This window comes from Oryctolagus cuniculus, chromosome 13, assembly GCF_964237555.1.
Source record: "Oryctolagus cuniculus chromosome 13, mOryCun1.1, whole genome shotgun sequence".
NCBI classification, from domain to species: domain Eukaryota; kingdom Metazoa; phylum Chordata; class Mammalia; order Lagomorpha; family Leporidae; genus Oryctolagus; species Oryctolagus cuniculus.
This window is the reverse complement of record NC_091444.1, coordinates 10,359,252-10,381,870: the sequence shown is the minus strand read 5'-3', so window position 1 is coordinate 10,381,870 and position 22,619 is coordinate 10,359,252. Positions and strand designations below refer to the sequence as shown.

Here is a 22,619-nt window from a genome sequence, read left to right as displayed (position 1 = left end):
ATTCTTCTTCCCTGTGCTCTGACCAAAAACCCCAGGGGGCCATTGATTCTTCTGTTATATCCCATTTACAAGCTATCCAGAAAATATAGAAGATTTTCAACTTGAAAAACACAAAGGGGACTCAAAAGGCTTGTGAAAAATTGAATTAAAAAGTTATTTGAGCAAAAGCAACTTGAAATCCATGCATAACCTCATTCAGAGTCCTCACCCTCAGCCTCCACCTCTTTGTGACCTTCTGCCAAGGCACTCAGGTGGGGGAGGGGTGGTCCTGGACTATTACAATCACCTCTTTCTACAACCAGCCCCCACCCCCAATGTCACTCTGCACGCAAGCATCCACAGTCCCCTTCTTAAAGCCCAAGTCATATCAGGTCACCCCTCAATTTAAAGCCTTTTAATGGTTTTCCTTCTTAGAGAAATCTCTGGCACTCCACACTGGTCTACAAGGACGCCATCCCTATCAGGGTCTCCCTTGGTCAATCCTTGAATCTCGTTTACTTACTACTGTGCCTCAGAGCTGGCAAACCCATTACTGCCCTAGGACATTTGCATCTGCTGTTCCCACTAACCATAATATCTTCCCAAAGACCTGCTTTCCTTCTTCCTTCAATGTCTCTGCCCTTTCTGACCAACTTACCTACTACATGTTCACCGCCATCTCTCAATCCACTGCCATTTATGCTTCTTCCTAACACTTAGCACCTCCACATCTGTGACATATTTCTCTATTAGCTTTGTACAGTCTCCCTGCCATCAAACTAAGTATGCTCCGTAAGAGCGGATGCTTTAACTTATTACAGAAAAAAGACTGACTCAAATCTAATGTGTGTGTGTGTGTGTGTGTGTGTGTGGAGTGACCAGATGGATGTTTCCCGGTCTGCCCTGCCTATTTATTTGGCTGTCAACCAACAACTAGGCTTTAGCCTCTTACAGGTTTCCTCATATGTGTCCTTGTCTGATAATAATGACTTTCTAGTCACACTGATTCATATGAATTACCCTCTCGCAGTCATGCCAGAATCAGATGATGTTAGTAAACATGCAGCCGTTCTCTAGCATGATTTTGGAGCTCAGAACACAGGAGGAACCTTGGATATGACCCCACTGCAGGGCGGTCTGCAGCAGCTCACACGCAGTTCTCTGTGTGTTCCAGATATTCTGTGGTCCCTGATTTTCTCTTACTTTTGGCAATTTGTAATACTAATAACAGTTTTCATATTAAATTGTCAAGAACTTAAAATTTTCTTCTGGGAGAGGTCACACAGTAATTGTTTCAGGTTTTCAGGGCCCTGGGGCATCTGGTATACCTACTCAGCTCTACTGTCCACCTTGGGGAGAAGGCAGCCACATACCAACGTGCATGAACCATCACGGACACCCTTGGCCTGCAAGTTGTAGTTTATCAAATGGAAAACTAAATTGTTTATTAACAAATTGATAAAATTTTAGATTATATTTCTGATAGATTTAGTGGTGGAGATTTTATCAGCTTTAACAGTTAATTTGTAAAACAGATATAATCTGTGGGTAGGCTTTTCCACACGGAATGTGTATATTCCTGATCCCTAGGCATGGATCAAGTTTCAGCTTCTCTGCTTCTGACCCAGCTTCCTGCTAATATGCACCCTGGGAGGCAGTAGATAACGGCTCAAGTACTTAGGATCCTTCCACCCATGTAGAAGACCTGGACGGTGTTCCTGAATCTTGACTTCAGCCTGGCCCAGATCTGGTTAGAGCAGGCATTTCAGAAGTGAACCAGTGGGGTACAGTGCTGTGGCCTGCAAAACTGGCATCCCACATGAGCACATGGCATCCCACAAGACCCAGCCACTCCACTTCTTATCCAGCTCCCTGCCAATGGCCTGCGAAAGCAGCAGACAGCCAAGTGCTTGGGCCCCTGCACCCACATGGGAGATTTGAAAGGATGGACCAAGTACTTGGGCCTCTGCCACCTGCATGGGAGACTCAGATGGAGTTCCAGGCTTCTGGCTTCGTGTGGGCCATTTGGAGAGTGAACCAGTGGATGCAAGATCTTCCTTTCTCTCTGTAAGTCTGTTGTTAAAATAAATATTTCAAAAATTAAAAGTAAACTGAGAATAAACTTTTATAAATTGTTCTTCATAAAATATAATGTGGTTTGTGACAAAAGTAATCCTTTGGTGGAGCAATCTGAGAATAGCATGTTCATTAAGCAGTTGTAGTAAAATACAATTGTTAGTAAAGTAGTTGTAGTAAAAATGCATTAGAGATATTTTATAACAAATTAAAAATGGAAAGTTTAAAGCATCTAGACCTATAAATAAAAGCTATTGCACATCAAGTTTTGTGTGAAATATTTATATATATATATCAGTCTTTTAAGCTGTATTTCATTTTAATATCTAGTAATGAAGACAAAGGCATACTTAAGAAAAACATATAACTGAAGAAATAAAACAGAGTTTTCAAAACTCACTTGACAGTAAAAAAAAAAAAAAGTATTCATTTACATAACTCTGCTACAACTAAACACCTGAAAGTTTTCACATGAGCTATCTTTGCTCCCTGATGAGGTCTTTTTTTTTTTTTTTTTTTTTTTTTTTTTGACAGGCAGAGTGGACAGTGAGAGGGAGAGACAGAGAGAAAGGTCTTCCTTTTGCCGTTGGTTCACCCTCCAATGGCCATCGCGGCCGGTGCACTGCGGCCGGCGCACCACACTGATCCGACGCCAGGAGCCAGGTGCTTCTCCTGGTCTCCCATGGGGTGCAGGGCCCAAGCACTTGGGCCATCCTCCACTGCACTCCCTGGCCACAGCAGAGAGCTGGCCTGGAAGAGGGGCAACCAGGACAGAATCCGGCGCCTCGACCGGGACTAGAACCCGGTGTGCCAGCGCTGCAAGGCAGAGGATTAGCCTACTGAGCCATTGAGCCATGGCGCCGGCCCTTTTTTTTTTTTTTTTTTTTTGACAGGCAGAGTGGACAGTGAGAGGGAGAGTGATGGAGTCATTTGTAACAAGGACGACACTGTGATGATATCCTTCAGCATCATCCACCAATAGTCAGAAAATCAGGATGCACATTAGTCATTCCAGACAGATGTGATTGGTGAGCTTTTTAAAAATTAATGACTATGGTTTCCAAAGTGGATGTCATGGATGTTCCAGCAAAGCATTTGACACAGTGCCTCCCCAAACCTCAATTTAAAAATTCACTCAAACTGACTTTGATTGGATGACTCCAGCAAGGTTTGCAGACCATCAAGAAGAACGCAAACAACAGGACAGGAGGGACAAACAATCATGGCCAGCCCCAGAACGAGGAAGGCACCCAGCACGGGGCTCAGGGAGCCACATTCCGCTTAGGATTTTATTAATGATCTTGAAAAGGGAGTAAGCAGAGCCTTTTTATTCATTTGCATACGAGGACCTGAAAAGAATAGCACAACCCAGTGAATAGCAGGAAACTTGGAGAGATTGCATTAAGATAGCTTTGGAGGCACAACTGTGAAATACTACAAGTTAATCTTTTCTGAGATTATGTTATTCAATGAGATGAACATAAAAATAGGGGAAGGGAATTTAAATGGAGTTCATTAAAAGATAATTCCGATTTCAAGAGACAGAACTAATTGTGCCCTGAATAGAAAAACATCTGAAAGACATCTCAGGGCAGCATGTGCGTCACAGTCTCTGGGAGACACAGGAAGTCTAAGACACAAAACCTCACCATTGCCTCCCCCGGGGGAGAAAAGGATTTGCCGCAATTATATAATAGACAAGAAAAATAGTATCATTGTATTTTTAAACTGTAGCAAAGTGCTCACTGGTTTAACTCTCATATGACAAATTTCCTGTAGTAAAAACTCTCAGCTCTTTGTCTAGTTTCTATTGGGTTTTATTAATGTTTGTTTCTCTCCACTACAAAGAAATTCTATAGGATGTTATCTCTGTTGCTTCCTAAGCTTAATCAGTCAAATGTAAAATACTGGGCCAAAATTGCTGCCTTGCTAGATATAAACTAAAAACACGCCTATAAATTCCCTGCTCATATTATCTGACAACTGTTGCTATATGAATTTTGTTGCTGAATACATTACAGGAGTACAGAGTCTCTTTCTTGAAAACATGATAATTACTTTAGATTCTGCTAAGTTATTTCCACTACACATACAGGGATCCATTTAATATTTAAAGCCTATTTAAAAGTCAAAGATTTACCTCTGGGGAATGACCTTCCTAATAGAGATTATTCACTGCATACTTGAATTGGGCAAGACCACACACTACGATGACTACCTTCATCAAAATAGATTCTAAGAAGCCAGCATTGCATAGTAGGCTGATCTGCCTGTGTGATGCCAGCATCCCACACTGGAGTGCTGGTTTGAGTCCCGGCTGTGCTCAGTTTTCAGCTTCTTGCTAATGCACCTGGGAAAGCAGCAGAGGATGGCCCAAGGACTTGGGTCCCTACCACCCACATGGGAGACCAGTTCTAGGCTCCTGGCTGGCCCAGCCTTGGCAGCTGCAGGCATTTGGGGAGTGAACCAGCAGATGGAATATCTATCTGCCCCTTTCTCTCTCTCTCTCTCTCTCTCTCTCTCTCTCTCTCCCTCTCTCTCTCTCTCTCTCTTTCTCTCTCTCCCTGCCATTATCTTTCAAATAAATAAATAAAGCATGTTTTAAAAACATTCCAACCATTAGATCAAAAACTAAAGTCAACCCAAGACAGATCCTATTTTTCTCAAATAGTCTTTATATGTTGAATTTTAGCAATGAAAATTTCCAGCTAAATTGTACAAGAATCCTGAATGCATAAAAAACAAGCATGACTCGGACATATCGAGTGCTTCAAAATCATCACTCCTATCCTCATGAGAAAAAAGCTGAAAAAAATATTTTAACCTGAAATTCAAATGTCCCCTCTGAGAACCAAGAGGGAATTGAGGTCACAGGTAAAGTGCTACTCTGGAAACTGGGACGACAGGCAGATCTAGAGCATCACAGCTTCCTGGAAACTCAAGTCCACCTGCCCAAGACCTCGCTGGGGCCAACAGGAACACTTTAATCTGCCCTTCGCAGGCTGTTGAAGCCTCAGAGCGGGCTCCCTCGAGAGTTTAACTCTCCAAGAAGGTCCTGTGAGGATGGCTCCCGGATTCACTGAGCTCATTCAGACTCTGAAGATTAGAGAAAAATCTCTCTCTGCCTCCAGCAAGGCGTGTGCAAAGTCACCCAGAGCTCCCTTCTGCTCAGTCAGACTCGCTCTCTAGGGGAACTCTTCAACCAGAGTCTCATCATCCTGGAGAGGGAGAGAGGCCCCACCCCAGTTCCTGCTGTCGCTCCACACAGGAGAAGGAAGATGCCCCCAGCAAGTCCCTCGCAGCCTCCGATGTGGACATAGCGAAATATCCAACTCCAGTTCACGGAAAGACCTCTTTTAGATGAAATATCATCATATAAAAAACACCCCACTTTATCACCACATCAACAAGTCTCCTGTCTAATAACCGAAATTTTCAGCTACAAGAATTAGCATCAGGGGCTGACCTTGTGGTATGTCAGGTTAATCTACCACCTGTGATACTGGCATCACATACGAGTACAGGTTCAAGTCCCAGCTGCTCCACCCTCAATCCAGGTCTCTACCTGGAAGGTCAGTAAACAATGGCCCAAAATACGATGGCCCCTGCCACCCATGTGGAAGACCTGGATGGAGCTCCAGGCTCCTGGGTTCAGCCTGGCTCAATCTCCTTTGGGAATGGACCAGTGGATAGAAGATCTCTCTCCCTTCTCTCCCCCTCTCCCTCTCCCTCTCTCTCTCCCTCCCTCCTTCCTCTCTTCTTTTCCCTCTTCCTCTCCCCCCAACTTCTAACTCTACCTTTCAAATAAGTAAATAAATCTTCTAAAAACGAGCATCAGATCTTATATAAGTGGTTTCCAGAAAATAAAAGACCACATGGAAGACAAACAAAAGGACACCACTATGGTTAGAGTGCAAGACTCAGGAATTCATGCACTTGAACTTGATGTGAAACTCCACAGAGGGCAGGCCCTGGGGTTTGCGCCCAGTGCTTGTGTGATGCCCGCTGTGTGGCAGCCTTTTCCCCTGGGCAGCTCCGCTCACCACAGCTCACGCGGGATTGTGGCTAGAGGGACCATGCCACGGCCCGGGCCCCCGAAGGCTGCCATTCTGGGCTTCCAGTGTTGTGGAAATTGAAGCCAGCTCTTCAATTATGACAGGTTTACGACAGGAAGTGTCACAGGTCGGTGTTTCTGTTATGGGTGCCTTTTTACATCTGCAACTTGGACAGCTTTACCTTTTGATTATTTCAATTTCAGTGAAGTGAAACAACCCCTTAAAAATGTGCCCATCAAGGGGTCTGGGCCCCATGGACCCTTATCCAAAAGGTCCAAGTATTAGATCCACAGTTCAAAGCAGACAAAATTGATGACGTCACAAATAAGCACATTGAAGATCCAGAAAAAGGCCCCTTGAAATTCTCTTCTGCGTTGGGTAGGATTTTTAATGAGCACCATCAGGAATTGAGAGACTTGGGCTGTCAGAACCATGCCTGTAATTTGCTTACCAGTAACCGCCTGGGCTACCATAGAGATGGGTCAGATTCCAGCAAGGCAGCATGAGAAGAGCAGCCGTACCCGCTGACCTGCCTGTTGCTAGTGTCCTCACTGGTTTTTACAATGAGGCATTTTTTGTGGGCCCTGCACAGTGTCCTACCCACACGCCAGCGCACCTGCTCCATGAGAGCATCCTTGTCCAGGATGCCAGCAACCTTGATGGTTTGAAAAAAGAGCTAGATAAACATGTCCAAAAATATCTTTCTGGGAAAATGAAAGCAATAAGAAACACAAAATACGAGGGGTTGATCTAAGGATGAATGATCAGAGTCGCCCACACTACAGGAGAAGTCCTCGTGTTCCTGGACAGCTACCATGAAGTGAATGTGCTGTGGCTCAGCCCCTGCCATGACCGACATCCTCGGGGCTGGCACGCGAGCCCACAGCTCATCCCCTGTGGTCTATGGAGGCTTCAACTGGGGGCTGCACTTCCAGTGGGATCCTGTTCCCCTTTCCCAGCACCGAGCAATGGTGCTTTCCAAGCGATGGCTGGAGGATTATTTGCCATAAACAGATAATATTCCAATGAACTAGGACAGTAGGACAGTGCATGGATATCTGGGGAGGAGGAAATTTGGAAACGCCGTTTCAGATCTGGGTGTGTGGAGGTAAACTCTCCATCAGCCCTTGCTGTAAAGTAGAACCTTGTCCAGAAAAGGTGACCATCCAGATCTCCTGAAGGCGGAGACACAATGACACAGAATTCTTTGAGGCTGGCACAGGTCTGGTTGGATGAACACAAAGAACAATACTTTTATTTAAGACCAGATTTGAAGACCAAAGTTTATAGAAATATCAGTGAACATGCTAGTTGAGGAAGAAGTTGGCTTGTCAGTCGTTTAAATCTTTAGATAATATTTACCCAGAGATGCAGATTCCTAGGCCCAGTGCCCAAAGCCAGCAACCTGTCTTCTTCAACAGAGGGCCAAAGCAGCCCAAAGTGCATGGGCGTGGCTGGCTCTATCATTCCCAGACCAACAAATGGCTGGTGGCTCAGGGCTGTCTCAGTGAGAAGGGGGGCCTAGGAGTGCTCAAGGCCTGTAACTACGGGGCCTGGGTTCACCACGAAGACTGTGAACTAGTTTTACACAATCTCCTTTGTCTTGACCTGTCAGAGACCCACTCGTCAGACCCACCACGGCTCCTGAAGTGCTGGGGTCAGGAGGATCCCAGCACTGGATGTTCAGGGTAAGGAGGGGGCGTGGCCCGCCACTGAGGTTGTCTTCTGAGCACACAAAGTCCCTTAAGAAGTTGAAAGTCTCACACCTCCTCTGAGTTTCCCCTTTACCATGTTCTGCCAGTATTTTTTTTGGTAAAAGCAAAGAAATGGTGGTAATAAAAAGCAAGAAAGAAAATCCATGTTATTGACCTTTGGAGGTGGGATTTTTGGAAGGTGCTTAGGATAAGATGGTATCATGGGGGCCCCCGAGATGGCGTCAGGGGCTTTATTGTTCCTTATTAGATTATATGTATATGTTGACAAATAATGATTGTGCATATTTATGGGCTACAATATTTCAACACATGCATACATTTTAATGATCAAATTAGGATAATTAGCATCCATTGCTTCATATAGTCAAGATTTCTTTGTAGTGTGAACATTCAAAAGCCTTTCTTCTATCGTCTAGCTATTTAGAAAGATACAGCATGTTATTGGTAACCATTGTTACCTTACTGTGCTATAGGACACCAAAAAGATTATTTTTACAGTAAGGAACAAAAGCATTTTTTAATTCAATAAAAGCACATCTTTCTGAGGTTTAATTTATATTTTTTGAGAAACTTTTAAGAACCCAAGAATGGTACATTTTTTGCAAGCATTTAGATATAACTATAGCTTATGAGACATAAAAAATATCCTCCACTTAATACATTAAAACAAATTAAATCTTTGCAAAAAGTTTTCCTATTAGCTCTCATAATCCCACTCTTTGAGGACAGAGGTCCTGCATGGGAAATTAGTGCACAATGACTCCTGTTGTTAATTTAACAATTAACACTCTTATGTATGACGTCAGTGATCACCCGAGGCTCCTGACATGAGCTGCCAAGGCTATGGAAGCCTTTAGGATCCACAGTCTCCTTCCATAGTTAGACACGGCCATAAGCAAAGTGAAGTTCTCTCCTCCCTTCAGAGAAAGTACACCCTTCATTGATGACCACTTCTTTCCATCTGTGGCTTTATAATAAGAGGAAGATGGGGCTGAGCTTGCACGCATGAACTGGTCTCTGCCACGTGACGACACAGCCAGAAGGCATCACCAGATACCCGGGAGATGCCAGCACCATGCTTCTGGACTTCCCACCTCCATAAATGTGAGCTGAATAAACTTCTTTATAATTTACCAGTATCAAATATTTTGTAAGAGCAACAACAACAAAAAAAGAATTGGCTAAGACAGATGACAGGAAATATTAGTCTCTGACACCACACCATACTCCAGCAATAACAAACAGTCCACACAGCCTAACAGAAGTGTAAAGGAAGCCAGGACACAAAAACTCACACTAAAGACCTACTTATATGGGATAGGACATTTTGACTCAATACTTCACATCCAACTTTCAACAGAATTAGAAGGCAAAAAAATCAGTCGGAAAAGATAAAAACAAGCTTCAGAATTGGACTCAGTTATAACAGATGTTTTGGAATTACCAAACAAGGAATTTAAAATAACTGCTGACTATTTTAAAGCCTCCAATGGAAAAGATGAACACCAGGCAAGAATAGAAGAGGAATGAAAGCTGAGATATGGAAAGTCTAAGGAGGAATCCATAGGCACTACTGGACCTCAAAAAACACTAACAGAATGCCTCTGATGGGCCTCCTTAGCAGATGGGACAGTACCAACAAAGAATCAGTGACGTGAGAGATACATCCATAGAATCTTCCAAAACTGAAACACAAACAGAAAAAGGAAACACATACACACACAGTATATCCAAGGGCAGAATATCCAAGAACACAGGACAATTACAAAAGAACTACAGTGACAAACACAAACAGAAACACACACATAGACACATAGGATATGCAAGGACAGAATATCCAAGAACCTCAGGACAATTATAGAAGGTGTGGTATGCATTAGCAGGAGTATCAGAATGAGCAGAAAAAGAAGAAGCAAGAGAGGAAATATTTGAAGTCATCCAACAAGTGGAAGGGATCCCACTGTGCTTGAAAGAAGGGACGTCTTCACTTTATCCTTCACGGTTGGGAAGCTCTATCTATCGGAACAGGGAATCTGGTTGGAAGGGGATTTGAAGTCATTTCCTGAAATCTTTAATCTCTTCACAAGTGTCCCTGTGAAGCACTACAGCTCCTACACTGTTAACATGGTGACAACTAGACAATAGACTATTATATGCATCTATTATCTCTATTACCCTTAAAGAGATTAGCTACAATAGGGCTTAATTGTGACACTGTTCATAATAAATTTAAATGCTCTCTCCTCATGGCTTAGCAAGAAAACAGGATGCTATAATACAGTTGCACCTTTTCTTTAACTCACTTATGGATAGTACATTAACTCCATAATTGTGATAATTAAGATGATTATTTTTAAAATTTTTTAATTTTAATTTTTAATCAGTGTTTAACAGATTCAATATGAGTTGTAGATACAATTCTAAGAACATAATGATATTCCCTTCCTCTCTCCCTCTTGATATGAATAAAGCTGATATTTTCACAAGTAAAGGCAAAAAATTTGCAGGTTTTTTTTTACACTTTTTTAGTGAGCTTTTTATTTTGGAATAATTTAGATTTCAAATGGAAGTTATTAAGATAGTACATATGCACTGTATACAACCCGCCTCATTTCTCCTCTCATTAACATCCTATGTTAGTGTGGCACATCTGTCAAAATTAAGGCCTTAATAAAAATGCATCATTATGAAAACCCATCCTTTCTTCAGATTCTGTTATTTCTACCCAAATTTTCTTTTTCTGTCCCAAGACCCTATCCACGACTCCACATAGCATTTAAAACATGTTTCCTTAGGCTCCTGGTCTCTATAGCAGTGTCTTAGACTTGCGCCATTTTTAGTAAATTTGAGAGTGTAGAACAGCAATGGCCAGCTACCCTGCAGAGCATTCCTGTATTAAGATTTGTCTGACATTTATCTCATGATTAGACTGTTAAAGGTTTTGGAGAGTGAGACCATCCCACCACCTCATATGAAGGGCAAGCACAGTCGAGTGACTCAGCATTACTGAGGTTAATGTCAAGTGCAGCTATCAGATTTCTCCACTGTAGCAGTATTCTTTTCTCCCCCTTTCTACACCGTGCCTTGATTCAGTGAAGCCGCGGTCAAGGAAGGGGAAGTTATGTCCCACCACCGTGAGAGCGAAACATCTCCATCAGTTATTTGGAATTCTTCTGTATTGTCTCTTCCTTAGGCATCCAAATGGATTCATGGAGATTTATTTTATGCTTTGAGATATAACTGATATGATTTTATTGCACAAATTGTTCTATCTCTGACCATTGGCAGCACATTCAGTTGTTCGCTTGATCCCACTAACATAGTCCCTGTGGATGTAGGATTTGAAGACTCGCTTTCTAGTGCTGAAAAATGGTCCAGTTTCATCCTGTGCATTTCTTGTCGCAACCTTAAAATTGGACATTTGTACAGAGCCCTCTGTTTTCTTTTAATAAAGAAACATATTGTCAGTGACCAAGATCTGAACACCATGAAGACTGGCTGTTACTGGGATGTTATTGCTTCTAGGCCCTTTTAGCTTAAAAAGAAAAAAGAAATATGAGTCTGTATACTACTCCATATGAAACCATGAGTCTGTAAGTATGTGTGTAACTTTCTGTCTATACATCAGGGCAACCACAAGTGCGTACCACTGCCTCCAGCTCTAGCCATGACCACATCCATCATTCCACCCTCCTTCCTTTTGTAGCCTCCCAGGACAACTGTGAGGAACACAGGTCCCATGACCTCCTGTACTTTCAGCCCATATTCACATCCTATAAATATGCAGAGTAGCAGAACAGCTCACTGGCAACAATTTTGTAGACTTGAGTGCCAAGTGCCGTTCTTAAGTGCAATTTCTGTTGCCTTTGGCTTAGGGACTAAAGTGAGTCAGGCCAGCACCTTTTTCCCCCAGTCCCTGACCCTGTGGTTCCAGTTAGATTGTTCCATGCATTTGGGACACATCATATAGCTTTGTCATCTTCAGCATTCTATCCAGGAATCTTGCAGCTTGTTATTTTTAAATCTGTGTACATTACTTTTTAAATTATTTATCAAAACCTATGAAGTATTCATTAGAATAAATATATTCAGCATTGTAGTATCATACAGAATAGTTTCACTGTCCTAAAAATAAATCCACACTGTTTAACCCATTCAGTTCTCTTCTAACCCCTCCCAAACACGTGGCAACCACTGGTCTGTTTATCACCTCTGTCACTTTGGGGGAGGGAGGATGTCATATAAATGGAGTGAAGTCATGTGTTCAGCTTCACTTGGGACTATGTGCTCAAAATGCATCCATGTCTTGGGGGGTTTGAGAGCACATTGCCTTTCATTGCTAAGTGGTGTTCTGATGTTTGGATGGATCACAGTATATCTGCCCATTCACAGTTTGGCCATTATGAGCAAAGCTCCTATACACATGGGTATCTAAGTTTTTGCATGGACATATATTTTCAAAGCAACTGGAAAAATGCAAGGGGTTTTCAAAAAGTTTATGGAAAATGCACTATGGAAAAGCTAGGTGTGGGGCACTGTGGCATAAGGGCTAAAGCCACCACCTACAGTACTGGCATCCCATATAGGCACCTGTTCAAATCCAGGCTGTTCCCCTTCCAATCCAGTTCTCTGCTATGGCCTGGGACAGCAGTAGAAGATGGCTCAAGTCCTTGGGCCCCTGCACTCACGTGGGAGACCTGGAAGAAGCTCCTGGCTCCTGGCTTCAGATCGGAGCAGCTCCAGCCATTGCAGCCAAATGGGGAGTGAACCAGCAGCGGATGAAGACCTCTCTCTCTCTCTCTCTCTCTCTCTCTCTGTCTGTCTTTACTTCTCTGTGTGTAACTCTGATTTTCAAATAAATAAATAAATCTTTTTTTTAAAAAAGCTGTGTGTGGATTTCAATTTATTTCGAACCCAAATAAGACTCCTTTTTATAATTTATTTATTTGAAAGGTTTAAAATATATTTTAATTCCATTTCCATCACCTTCTTAAAGCCTTCTCATACAGAGGGGCACTACTCTTTGATCACATAAAACCTTGATTTGTTTCTGTAAAAAACTACCAAATTGTCTTTAAAAACAGCTTTACCATTTGACATTTCCAGAGCAATGAATGAGTTTTTGTTGTTCACCAGCCTCGCCAGCAATGGTTATTGCGAGTCCTCTGAGTTTCATGGAACGCCCTCATCTGATTTGAGCAGGAAGGCAATGCTGGCCTCAGAGGATGAGTCAATGACTATTTATCCGCTGCTAGTTTCTGAAGGGTATCACAGGACATTGGCATTCTTTTATAAATATTTAGCAGAGCTCATGTGTGAACCCACCTGACACTGATGCATTTTGGAAGCTTACGAGTTACTGATCCAAATTTTTTCCTCAATACAGGCCTATTTTCATGGTCTATTTCTTCTAGTCTGAGATTTGTAGAATTGTGTCTTTCACAGGAGTGATCCATCTAACAGAGGTTGTCTATTTTGTGGGCACAGAAATGTTCACAGTATTTCCTTATTATCTTCCTAATGTCCATGGAATCGGTCAATCATGCCATCTCTTATTTCTGATATTGATAGTTGTATCTTTTTTATTTTTTATTTGGTTAGCCTGGCTAGAGGTTTACAGATTTTATTGAACTTTTCATGAAACTAACTTTTAATTCCATTAGTTTTCTCTGTCCCATTTTCAGTATCATTGATTTCTTGCACATCTTAACTTTTGCTTCTCTCTCTAATTCCCAAGGTGAGAGCTGACATTACCAACTTCACATTTTTCTTACCTTCAAATATCCACTTAATGCTATATATTTCCTTCTGGGCAGTGCTTTCACTGCATCTCACAGAATTTTATTTTCATTTAGTCCGAAGTATTTTTAAACCCTTATGACTTAGTTAGAACTACTTTTAAAAATAATATTTATTTTATTTGAAAGGCAGAGTTGCAGAGAGGCTGAGGCAGAGAGAGAGAGAGGTCTTCCATCCACTGGTTCACTCCCCAGATGGCTGCAACAGTCGGAGCTGTGCCGAGCTGAAGCCAGGAGCCAGGAACTTCTTCCGGTTCTCCCACGTGGGTGCAGAGGCCCAAGCACTTGGACTGTCTTCTACTGCTTTCCCAGGCCATAGCAGAGAGCTGGGTTGGAAGTAGAGCAGCTGGGATTCAAACAGGTGCCCATATGGGATGCTGGTGCTGCAGGAGGTGGCTTTACCTGCTATGCTACTGCGCCGGCCCCTAGAACTACTTTTAATTTACAAATATTTAAGGGTATTCCAGCTATGCTTCTGTTATTCAGTGGTAGTTTAACTAAAAACAGCTGTATATAATTTCTCCTCTTTTAAATGCACTGCAGAAGGTTTATTTAATTTTTTAAATTTATTTTCATTTTATTTGAAAGGCAGTGAAATAGAGACAGAATTCTATTTTCTGATCTACTCCTAAATTCCCACAACAGCCAGTTCTGGGCCAGGCAAATATAGGAACCCAGGACTAAAATCAAGGCTCCTAGATGGGTGGTAGGACAACAAATATTTGAACCATCACTTGCTGCCTCCCAGGGTGCACATTAACCAGAAAACAGAAGTAGCGAAACCCAGACCCCAGCAAGGTACTCCAGTGTGGCATGTGGATGCCCCAAACAGCATCTTCACCAAACGTCTGTCCCAAAGGTGGGGTTCGTTTGCAGCTCAGGCTCTATCTTGGTAAAGCAAGATACTTCCAAAAGAGCTTGAGAACAAAGTATATCCTGCTACTGTTGGATGGAACAGAAACAAACCTGGGTCAAAGCAAAACTAAACAAGTGGGATTATATCAAACTCTGAAGCTTTTGGAAGGCAAAGGCAATGTTCACTAGACTGAAGAGACATCCAACAGAATGGGGAAAAAATATTTGCAAGCCATCTATCTTGCAAAGGATTAATATCCAGAATGTATTAGCAACTTAAAAAAACTCAACAACAAAAATATTTACAATCCAGTTGAGAAATGGGCAAAGGACTTTAACAGACACTTATCAAAAGAAAAAATATAATGACTAACACATATATGGAAAAGTGCTCAACATCACCAGCCATCATGGAAATGCAAATCGAAACCCCAATGAGATATCACCTCACCCCTGTCGGAATGGCTGAAGTCCAAAACAAAGTGTAACAAGCGCTGACAAAGATATGGATGAAAGGGAACACTCACACTGCTGGTAGGAATGTAAATTAGTGCAGCCACTGTGGAAAACAGAGTGGAATTTCTTAAAGAATTAGAAATAGACTCACCATATGATCCAGCAACCCCACTACTGGGTATATACCAAAAAGATTCGAGCACAGTGTATCCAAGAGATACCTGCACCACCATGTTTATAGAAGCACTGTTCACAATAGCTAAAACTTGGAATCAGTCAAGGTAGCCATCATCATATGAATGGATAAAGAAATTGTGCCATATATACACAACGGAATATTCATCTAAAAAAAGATTGAAATTCTACCATTTGCAGCAAAATGGGCCCAACTGGAAGACATTATGTTGAGTGAAATAAGATGGACATAGAGCCGGCGCCGCAGCTCACTAGGCTAATCCTCCGCCTTGCGGCACCGGCACACCGGGTTCTAGTCCCGGTCAGGGCGCTGGATTCTGTCCTGGTTGCCCCTCTTCCAGGCCAGCTCTCTGCTGTGGCCAGGGAGTGCAGTGGAGGATGGCCCAAGTGCTTGGGCCCTGTACCCCATGGGAGACCAGGAGAAGCACCTGGCTCCTGCCATCAGATCAGCGCGGTGCGCCGGCCGCAGCGCGCTGGCCACGGTGGCCATTGGAGGGTGAACCAACGGCAAAGGAAGACCTTTCTCTCTGTCTCTCTCTCTTACTGTCCACTCTGCCTGTCAAAAAAAAAAAAAAAAAAAGATGGACATAGATAGACCAGTATTGCATGTCCTTTCTTATATGTGGCAGTTAAAATTTAAAAAAAAAAAAAAAAAAAAAAAAAGAGGAGCTAGGAAAAGTCTGTGTGTATCAGTATTGCTGCAAATAAAGTTTTTTAAAACTTTATTTTCACCTTTATCAAACCTGTGGGGAGCAACTCGGACTAGACTAAGTTACTGGAATTAAGACTTACTCTATGCATCTGCTCTCCCACAATATGGCGCTGGGAGAGAAGAAAACAGCTTCTACACAGCTGCCTCCAGTTCAACCAATAAACTGTAGGACTTGCTCCTGATTGGAGGAGAGCAGCGTACTCGGCGTGTGGGCAGCCGAGTTAGGATTGGCAGAGGAGGACTATAAAGGAGGAGAGAGACGGCATGCACCAGGAACATCTAAGGGGAACATCTAAGGGGAACACCTGTGCAGCCCCCGAGAGAGCCGGCCGGCGGTGTGCCACTCCCCTGCGGAAGTGGGGAAAGTGGCCAGGGGGAACCGCCCTTCCACGGAGGTGGAAGGGACAGTAGCCAACCCGGGAAGAATCAGCAGCAAACCCGGGGAGGGCCGAGCAGACGAAAGAACAGCGCAGGGTCCTGTGTCGTTCCTCCATGAAGAGGGGGAGCGACATAATGGTGCCGTGACTCGGATATGAAGCCTAGGCAGGGTTTACTGTCGTTCCTCCATGAAGAGGGGGAGCGACATAATGGTGCCGTGACTCGGATAGGAAACTTAGGAGGGAAGAAACGGGAAGAAGTGGGAAATTACCGGAGAGAGAGACTAGCAAAGAGCCTAGGGAAAGCCGGATGAAAAAGGTGCCGGAAGAAGCTATTGAAAGCCTAGGCATAGACTCGGATACGGACTACAGGGGGAAGCTGGGAGAAATCTCTAAGGTCGAAAGCGAAAGTGAAAGCTAGAACAAACAGACTTGGATACGGACTGTGGGGAGAGGCCAGGAGAAATGAGGGAGGAATATTGTTGGAAGAAAACTTAGGGAAACATGCCGGGTAGAGAAAAATGTTAGGGAAATTGAAGCCGCGGGGGGCAGGCCGAGGCAGAGACGAAAGCCACTTTGGGATTCTCAAGTTAGCCCGGGAATAAGGGGCGAAAAGTTAAAACCAGAAGCGGAAACGTAAGCCAGGTTGGGATCCGTCTGATTAGCCCGGGGAGCAAAGGACAGGAAGCCAAATCGTGGGGCGGAAACGTGAGCTGGGTTGAATTCGCCAGGTTAGCCCGGGGAACTTAGATTGAATGCTAGTGGCGGAGACGTAAGCTACGCTGTGTGACTCGCGGAGGCTGCCGCGCGCAGAGAGAGCGTGCGGGGCACAAGTAGATAGGGAACGCTGGGCTGGTGCGAGGCCGTGGTGCAGGCGCGAAGCCGGGAAGCCGCGCAGATGAGAGAGGCGCGGGCTGAAGCGGCTCAGAGCCGGGAAGCCGCCGCGGGGCGGGTGCCGAGAAACAGCCTCGGGGCGGGCGCCGGGAAGCCGCAGGGATAAGAGAAACAGAAGTTTAGAAGTAAAATGAGAGAGGCCGGCGCCGCGGCTCACTAGGCTAATCCTCCGCCTAGCGGCGCCGGCACACCGGGTTCTAGTCCCGGTTGGGGCACCGGATTCTGTCCCGGTTGCCCCTCTTCCAGGCCAGCCCTCTGCTGTGGCCCGGGAGTGCAGTGGAGGATGGCCCAGGTGCTTGGGCCCTGCACCCCATGGGAGACCAGGAAAAGCACCTGGCTCCTGGCTCCTGCCATCGGATCAGCGCGGTGCGCCGGCCGCAGCGTGCCAGCCGCGGCGGCCATTGGAGGGTGAACCAACGGCAAAGGAAGACCTTTCTCTCTGTCTCTCTCTCTCACTGTCCACTCTGCCTGTCAAAAAAAAAAAAAAAAAAAAAAAAAAGAAGTAAAATGAGAGAAATAGGAATGCTGGAAGATAGAAGTAAAATGGGAGAAATAGGAATGCCCGGAGATAGAGAAATAGAGAAATAGAAAGGCCTCCCCACAACATGGCAATGAGAGAGCTTGGATTCGGTCTGCCTGATTAGTGAGGCGATGAGCACCTGCAAGCGGCTAGCAGCTTATGCGCCGCAGGTCACCGAAGACAGGCATGTTATCAACACCAATAAGTCTCCCCACAATACGGCAATGAGAAGGCTTGGATTCGGTTTGCCTGATTGCTAGGGCTTGTAAGCACCTGCAGGCAGAGCAGAGCATGCGCTGCAGGGCACCGAACACAGGCACGGATCAGCGCCTAAAATCCTCCTCACAACATGGCGAAGAGAGGACCCGGATTCGGTTTGCCTGATTGATAGGACTTGTAAGAACCTGTGGCAACTCTAGCAAGCAGAGCAGAGTGTGTGCCGCGGGACACCGAAGACAGGCACGTATCAACGCCAAAAAATAAAAAGAAAGGGGGATCTGTGGGGAGCAACTGGGAGCAACCCGGACTAGACTAAGTTACTGGAATTAGGACTTATTCTATGCATCTGCTCTCCCACAATATGGCGCTGAGAAGGGAGAAGCAGCTTCTACACAGCTGCCTCCAGTTCAACCAATAAACAGCAGGACCTGCTCCTGATTGGAGGAGAGCAGCGTACTCGGCGTGTGGGTAGCAGAGTTGGGATTGGTGGAAGAGGACTATAAAGGAGGAGAGAGACAACATGCACCAGGAACATCTATCTGAAGGAACACCTGTGCAGCCCCCGAGAGAGCCGGCCGGCGGTGTGCCGCTCCCCTGCGGAAGTGGGGAATGTGGCAGGGGGAACCGCCCTTCCACGGAGGTGGAAGGGACAGTAGCCAACCCGGGAAGAACCAGCAGCAAACCCGGGGAGGGCCGAGCAGACGAAAGAACAGCACAGGATCCTGTGTCGTTCCTCCATGAAGAGGGGGAGCGACATAATGGTGCCGTGACTCGGATATGAAGCCTAGGCAGGGTTTAGTGTCATTCCTCCACGAAGAGGGGGAGCGACAAAACCAATGATTAAGAATGTTATACTGCAAAGTTTTAATGATTTGTGACTACTTTAAAATTTACTGTACATGGTGAAATCTATATTTTTACATTCAATTATTGTTTATAGCTGTTGTGTATATTCCCACCAAACTAGGGTCTTTCTGCTTCCTACTTGTTAAACTTCGTATTTGGTGAATATTAAGCCTTTTTATTCTCAATGTAAATTCAAAATATGTTATCTCAAAAACCTTAAAAGAAGAAAAAAAGGAAAAGGAAAGAGGGTGGGAGTGGGAGGGGGGATGGAGGAAGGGAATATCATTACGTTCTTAGAATTGTGTCTACAAATCACACTGAATCCATTAAAAACTAATTAAAAATTAAATGTTTTAAAAAATCCTGAAACAAAGAAAGAAATATGGGTCAGACCAGTGTGACTGAGAGTGATGCTCTGGTCAACCTCTGTCTTTACTAACACTCTGCTCCAGGATGGATCAGTGACAGGGAAGAGTGTTGCAACCCACTGTAGTAGCGAACTTCTGTGTTCTTCCTGTTCTATCAACTTTTCCTCGTATCTCTTTAAAGAGGATTCAAGTTAGACAAAAAGTGTTGGGGCCGTCGCTGTGGCACAGCAGGTAAAGCCACTGCCTGCAGTGCCGCCATCCCATACGTGCACCTGTTCAAGTACCAGCTGCTCCACTTCCAATCCAGCTCTCTGCTGTGGCCTAGGAAAACAGTAAAAGATGGCCCAAGTCCTTGGGCCCCTGCACCCATGTAGGAGACCTGGAAGAAGCTTCTGGCTTCGGATCGACAGAGCTCCGGCAGTTGCAGCCAACTGGAGAGTGAACCAGTGGATGGAAGACCCCCCTCTCTCTCTCTCTGCCTCTGCCTCTCCTTCTCTCTCTGTGTAACTCTGACTTTTAAATAAATAAATAAATCTTTTAAAAAAAGCGTTTATTCTCCTGTGGCTTTTTCAAATTTGCTCCCCTTTGTTTTCTGTACTTTGAATATTGTATGCCTCTGTATATTTTTGCTATTTTTCCTGTTCAATATCACTGAGTTACTTAGATATGATTTGCTATCTGCTATTAGTGTTGGAAAATGCTCACGTCATTATTTAAAATAATGCTTCTAGCTCCATTACTTCTTCATTTTCTAATATATGACTTACATATTCTATACCTTTCGATATTTTCCCACCATTCTTTGATATTCTTCTGTTGGTCCTTTTCCATTTTTCTCTCTTCATTTCATTTTGGGGGGTTTTCCTGACCTATCTTCAAACTCATTGACCACTTCCTTAGCTGTGTCAAGTCTACTAAAAAGGACATCAAAATAATTTCTTCTTTTATTTTGTTTTACTCAAGAGACAGAGAGAAAGATTCTACTTCCACCCACTGGCTCACTCCAAAAATGCCTATAATGACTAGGTAGGTCACGGCCAGACCAAAGCAGGGGGCCTGGAACTCAATCCAGGTCTCTCATGTGGGTCACAGGGACCGCATCACTAGAGCCATCATCGCTGCCTCGCAGCGTCTGCATTAGCAAGAAGCTGGAATTTATGGGATAAGCTCAGGCATATTAACATCCAGGCAGAATGCTTACCCCTTTTTTATTTCAAGTAGTGCCTTTGTATATGTTTTTGAACTTCAGTAGCTTTGCTTACATAACGCATGTGTTTTGCATGTTTTGACTGCTTTTTTCATTAGGGTTCTAAGATCTTAAACCTAGTACTGCAGTTTAGACATGATTTGATTGCATCTCCCAGAGGCGCATGTCCCGGAAGCTTGGTCCCTGGTGTAGCAATGCAGGAAGACTGTGGCACTTTAAAGAGGTGGCATTTAGTGCAAGGTAATTGGGTCCCGGGAGGCACTTTTCGCAGAGGGGTTTAATGCAGTTTCTGTGGGACACTGGTTAATTTCTGGGACAGTGGGTTAATATGAAAACCAAGCCTGCCTCCTGCCACATGTGACCTCTCTGCTGTGATATGATGCAGCCAAGGGGGTCATGACCAGAGGCCAAACACTGGGGTCACTGGGTCATGGGCTTCAAGCTTCCAAAACCAAGAGCTACACTTTTCTGTATAAAGTGCCCTGGCTCAGGTATTTTGTCATAACAATAAACCAAAGACTAACACACAGTTATTCTAAATTCTCTAATGATTCCCACAACTCTGTCATATCTAAGTATGGTTCTGATGCCTGTTTTCCTGTGTAGATTTTTGTTGAAAGCAGTACAAGTGGTATCAGGTAATAGGCAGCGAGATAAACAGACCTTGAGTGCGGGGATTTATGTAAGAGTTGGGCTGGGATTTGTTTGCTGTAGCTGCACACGCTGGGGTGTCTTTGTTTCTGTATTCTCTTGACTTCAGGCTCCGCTGTGTACTTATCCTCAAGGGCCTGTGTTTTGTAGCTCTTTCAGCTGAGATCCACCCTGATTACAACAGAGCCCTTGAGAGGATGCTAAGGCGGAGGGAAAAGGAGACGCCTGGGTCTCCTGATTAAGTCAGTCAGATTTTTAATGGGCATGTGTCCCTGTGCTGTGCATTTCGCAGCAGGATGGAGCTGATCCCCACTTCCACAGACCTCTGGTCTTTTTTTCTGGCTGCATCACCCTCGATCTACTTCCTTGAATCCCTGACTCCTGGTGACTTTGGCATTCTCCCCCTTTCAGTGGAACTGGAAGGCTGCAAGGGACGCCCCTGGGGACCCATCACCTTCAGCCTCCTTTGAGGAGCAGTCTCTTGGTGTATTTCACCAGGATCCCTCCTCGGGCTCCCTCTGCTCGAGTCACGAGGGCATCTTCCACTCTGAGAACCCGGTCTGGGTTCCCGAAGGCAAAGCGCTGGATGCAGCGGCCGCTCCTCTAAGACTGTGACCCCAGCATTTTCTGTCTCCAGGGGAGTCCACACTCTGTCTCCGGTAATTTCCAAACTCAATGCTCTCGCCATCTTGCTCCAGCATCTCCTCTCTTTTTAAGCAGATCTCAGCTGTGCCCCTGCACCCACCATCTCTGCCAATTTCATGGTGGCCCTTTGTTTTGCAAACTCATTGCTCTAATGAGTCTAAGAAAATTGGTAGATTTTTTCAGTTCATCCAACTGTATCCTGTTGCAAGGACAGGAATGATGACTTTCCTCCAAGCTCTTTGTATGTCATAGTCGAAACCAGCAAGGTTTTCAGTTTTTTACCTACACTCTAGCTTCCAAAATGGGAAAGCTAAAATAAAATGTGTAATTAATTTCCTTTCCATAGCTAGAAAGCCAAGTAAGCAGTATTAGTACATTGTGAACCAAGGAAGGCAAGCTCTGAGACAGACTGCCTAGTTAGAAAACCCAGCTGCTCTCAACTTCTAGGGCCTAACCAATAGCAGGAAAGCAACACAGGGCCTACCTCTTGCGTTTGCTAAAGGAGGCATAGGGCCTGGCACACAGCTCCACAGGCTCTACCCGTATATTAGGAATATTCAGTATGTGTTGAATTACCAATTCAACTCCATTGCAAGAATCCTGTCTGTTCAAGAGTCCATTAACTCAAAATAAGCCTAGAAAAGCTATAAACACAGTTAAGAAATGAGACGTCTCTGTTGTACATAGGTTTTCAAGGGGACTTCAAAAAGCTTATAAGAAAAAACAGAATGAAAATTTGATTTTGAGGGTGGATGTTTAGCCTAGAGGTTGACATCCATATATCCACCCTGGAATACCTAGGATCACTGCCCAGCTATGACTCCCAACTCCTGACTCTGACTTCCTGCCGAATGCAGACCCTAGGAGGCAGTGAGGAAGGCTCAAGTAACAGAGTTACTGTCTTATATATGGAAAACCTGGGTTGAGCTCCTGGTTCCAGGCTTCAGCCTCAGCCCAGCCTTATCTGCAGCAAACATTTGGTGAGTGGCCCTGGATGTACGAGTTCTGATTGCCTGTTGTGCTGTCTCTCTGTCAAATATATACTTTTTTA

General features: G+C 44.4%; 1 pseudogene; it reads left to right on the top strand.

Moving 5' to 3' along the window:
- The window catches only part of LOC100340941 (polypeptide N-acetylgalactosaminyltransferase 11-like), a 141,924-nt pseudogene extending 120,386 nt beyond the window's left edge, over positions 1-21,538 (top strand).
- Positions 21,539-22,619: the final 1,081 nt, after the last annotated feature.